Consider the following 4888-nt stretch of genomic DNA (forward strand, 5'->3'; position numbering starts at 1 on the left):
TTATAATCTAAAACATAACATACAATATAATTAATTTGTAATATATTCTAAACAATATCAAAATTTTATAATTTATCAATATTACTTATAATATGGTTAATGTTTTGTTATAAAATAATATGATTATTATATAAATACTTACTGAATAAACATTGCAAAGGGGACTAAAACTAATAGAAGAATGGCAATATATGTGGACACCAATCTCTAAGAGGAGAACCTTCACTTCTTCTATATCCTCAAGTGTCTACTAGACTGAGCAACTCAATTTCACAGACTGAAGTATGGGAAGGGGGAAATTAAGTCTATTCTAACGTCAACTGCCTCTGACATGAACTGATTGGCCTGCTCTTTGATCACCTCCCCCTGAGGGGGGAGCAGCCTTACCAGGCCACAGAGGAAGACAATGCAGCCATTCCTAATGAGATCTGATAGACTAAGATCAGAAGGAAGGAGAGGAGGACCTCCCCTATCAGTGGACTTGGGGAGGGGCATGCATGAAGAAGGGGGAGGAAAGGTGGGATTAGGAGGGGAGGAGGGAGGGGTTTATGGGGGGGATACAAAGTGAATAAAGTGTAATTAATAAAAGTTAAAACAAGTAAAAGAAAAAGTAACTAAATATATATAATAAATAATGTACAATAGATCCCATAGATGTATCTATTAGAATAGTAGTCTCTTTTCATAAGCAACTTGTGTGCTTTTTGAACTTTATTGCTGTTATGGTTTGAATGAGGATGGCCCCCATAAGCCCATGTAATTGAAAACTTGGTGGAACTGTATGGGAAGGGTTAGGAGGTGTGGCCTTGTTGAAGGAGGTGTATCACAATGCCAGGCCTCAAAAGCCTCCTAATCAAGCACTCTATCTGCCTCCTGTTTGTGAGCTATGAGCTCTCACCTGCTGCTCCAGCTACCTGCCACCATGTCTTCACTCTGCCATCATGGACTGTAACACTCTGAAAATGTAAGCCTATAAGCCCAATGAAGTGCTGTAGGAGTTGAATTGGATATGGTATTTTATCACAACAATAGAAAAGTAACTAATACAATTACCCAAAATAATTTTAGAGAAAAATTGAAAAATTGGACAGGAATCTTTTTTCCTGGCATCTTAAGTTAATCCCTTAAACATAATTACTGGTATTTTCATTTTTACAAAACAATTTTGGAAAGCATTCAAGATTCAAAGGACTGATTTTTCCTCTCCCAGCAGGTATAAAGGATTGTTCACTTGTTAACTTTTACCCTAGTGGTTAGGTTTTCCACAAGCTTTTATCATGCTTCCTTCCTATTGGGGGTGAAAAAAAAAAAGCCAGGCAGGGATGGTGCACATCTTTAATGCCAGCACTCAGAGCAGAAGCAAACAGATCTCTGTGAGTTCAAGGCCATCATGGTCTACATGTTCCAGGACAGCCAGGGCTGTTACACAGAGAGACCCTGTAACAAACAAAGCAGCAATGAAAGCCCAGACTTATCTTCAAAGGGATAAAGCTCCCCTGGAATCACGTTAAGTAATCACTTAACGTTATCTCCATCCTCATAAAGAAGCCAATTTAAACTGACCCCAAAGGGAAGAATGGTAGCAGAGTCTCAAGTTTCTGTTAAAACCCAGCCATTCCTACAGGCCAGAGACTGGGAGAAGGGAATGGCAATGAGCTCCAGGAAGTGGGGGATGGGTCTTTTTGAAAGGTTAGGGAAAGCAAGCCAGACCTACTGTGGCATTTCTCTTACTCACTTAGGACCACTGAGCTTCATTCCTTAGAGCCTCTGTCCTTACATTTCTTTAGGTGGGCCGTACAAATCCACAATATTTGTCAATATACATATCCATACATATACATATATCTCCCTCTTTATTGGCATTCACAACAATAGGCATTATGATGTTTATGGTTCTTAGTAAGTCTGGTAGTGGAGAGACAGGTTTACAATTGTTTAGCCCATACATACACTTAGAAGTACAGTAGCACCTATTACTGTCTTGGAAAATGTTCTTTGGGAAGCTTCACTAGAGAAAAGGATTAAGACAAAAACTTTTTTCTGGAGGCATTTGTTTTCAGTAAAACGAATCATTTTATTGATTCCCGTTCTGCCCATCAAATCCAGTTCTCCTTTTTTTTTCTTCTTTATTCTTCTTTAAAAAATTCTTTCATATCTTACATCACAACCACAGTTCCCTCTCTCTCCTCTCCACCCAGCCCCTACCCCTCATCTCCCCTCTCTCCCAGATCCATCCCCCTTCACCTCTCCTCAGAAAAGAGAAGACCTCCTAGGGACATTAACCAAATACAGCAAGCTACAGTAAGACCAGGCACCTCCCCTCATATTAGGGCTGGACAAGGCAACCCAGTAGGAGGAAAAGGGTCCCACAAGTAGGCAAAAGAGGCAAGGACAGTTCCCACACCCTCTGTTAGGTTCCCCACAAGAATATCAAGCTACTCATCCATAACATATATGCAGAGGACCTCGGTCAGACCCCTACAGGTTCCCTGATCTCCAGAATATATAGATATAAAGACAGCTTCTTCAACAAATGGTGCTGGTCTAATTGGATATCTGCATGTAGAAGAATGCAAACAGAGCCACATCTATCACCTTGCACAAAACTCAACTCTACTCAGGATGATCTTTTCCAGATCCCACCATTTACCTGCAAATTTCATGATTTCTTTGTTTTTTTATTGATGAGTAGTATTCCATTGTGTAAATGTACCACAATTTCTGTATCCATTCCTCCACTGAGGGGCATCTTGGCTGTTTCCAGCTTCTGGCTATTACAAATAAGGCTGCTACAAACATGGTTGAGCAAATGTCTTTATTGTGTACTTGAGCCTCTTTTGGATATATGCCTAGGAGTGGTATAGCTGGATCTTGAGGAAGCGCTATTCCTAGTTGTCTGAGAAAGCACCAGATTGCTTTCCAGAGCCGTTGTACAAGTTTACATTCCCACCAGCAGTGGAAGAGGGTTCCCGTTTCTCCACAACCTCTCCAGACATGTTGAGTGAGCTATCCCAGAAGCAGAAAGATGCACACGGTATATATTCACTCATATAGACTTATAATATAGGATAAACCTACTAAAATCTGTACACCTAAAGAAACTAATCAAGAGGGAGGACTCTGGCTAAAATGTTCAATCCCTATCCAGAAAGGCAAAGAGGATGGACATCAGAAGAAGGAGAAAAGAGGGAACAAGTCAGGAGCCTGACACAGAGGACCTCTGAAAAGTTCTGCCCTGCAGACTGTCAATGTAGATACTGAGACTTATGGGCAACCTTTGGGCAGAGTGCAGGGAATCTTATGAAAGAAGTGGGGAAAAGTAAGATCTGGATAGGACAAGAACTCCACAAGGAGAGCAACAGAACTGAAAAATCTGAGCACAGGAGTCTTTCCTGAGACTGATACTCCAACCAAGGACCATGCATGGAAATAACCTAAGACCCCTGCACAGATGTAGCCCATGGCAGTTCAGTATCCAAGTGGGTTCCATTGTAATAGGAACAGGGACTGTTTCTGACATGAACTGATTGGCCTGCTCTTTAATTACCTCCCCCTGAGGGGGAAGCAGCATTACCAGGCCACAGAAGAAAATGCAGAGCTACACCGGTGAGACCTAATTGACTAGGATCAGAAGGAAGGAAAGGAAGACCTCCCCTATCAGTGGACTTGGGGAGGGGCATGCATGCAGAAGGTAGAGGAAGGGAGGGAACAGGAGGAGGGAGGGAACCACAGGAGGGATACAAACTGAATAAAGTGTAATTAATAAAGAATTAAAAAAAAAAAACTCAAGTCTAAGTGGATTAAGTGGATTAAAGACCTCAACATGAAACCAGATACACTGAACCTGATATAAGAGAAGGTAGGGAATAGCCTTGAACACGTTGGTACAGGAAACAACTTCCTGAACAGAATACCAATAGTGCAGGCACTGAGATCAACAATTAATAAATGGGGCCTTATAAAACTGAAAAGTTTCTGTAAGGCAAAGAACACCATCAACCAAATAAATTGACAGCCTACAGAATGGGAAAATATCTTCACCAATTCCACATCTAACAGAGGACTAATATCAAAAATAAAGAACTCAAGAAGAAAGACAACAACAAACCAAATAACCCAATTTAAAAAATAAGGTACAGACAGATCTAAACAGAGAATTCTCAACAGAGGAACAAATTGCTGAGGAACACTTAAAGTAATGTTAAAAATCTATCTTACACCTGTCAGAATGGCTAAGATAAAAAAAAACAAAAAAACAAAAAACACATGAGTGACAACTCATGCTGCTGATGGAAGCACAAACTTGTACAGCCACTTTGGAAGTAAGTATGGAGGTTATTTAGAAAATGGGGAATCGGTCTACCTCAAAACCCAGCTATACCACTCCTGGGCATATATCCAAAGGGCACTCCGTTCTGTTACAAGGTCATTTGTTCAACTATGTTCCTAGCAGCTTTATTCATGATAGCCAGAAACTGGAAACAATGTAGATGTCTCTCAACTGAAAAATAGATAAAGACAAACAAGTAAATCAAACCATAATGACATAAATTGTCAGAGATTAAAACAATGACTACCCTCTGGAATGAATTCTCCCCAGATCCAGAGTGGATGATATTTTATTGATGTTGGAGGTAGAAAGCTATTGTTTAGTAGAAGAAAATGAGATTTCCAGTGAGCTCTAAGTTACTCATTGAGGGTAACAAAAATTGGGCAGAAACCATCATCTTGGTGTACTGGTTAGTTTTTATCATGAGTTTTCCAAGCACATTGTATTTTTTCCTTCTCTTACGCAGATCCCAGAACATGACTAGGCCCCCAAAGTACTTGAATAAAGAAACTGATGTAAAGAATTGATGGTAATAATCAGCCTGCCCCAAGAAGTACT

The sequence above is a fragment of the Meriones unguiculatus genome, chromosome X (assembly GCF_030254825.1).
Source record: "Meriones unguiculatus strain TT.TT164.6M chromosome X, Bangor_MerUng_6.1, whole genome shotgun sequence".
Classification (NCBI taxonomy): Eukaryota; Metazoa; Chordata; class Mammalia; order Rodentia; family Muridae; genus Meriones; species Meriones unguiculatus.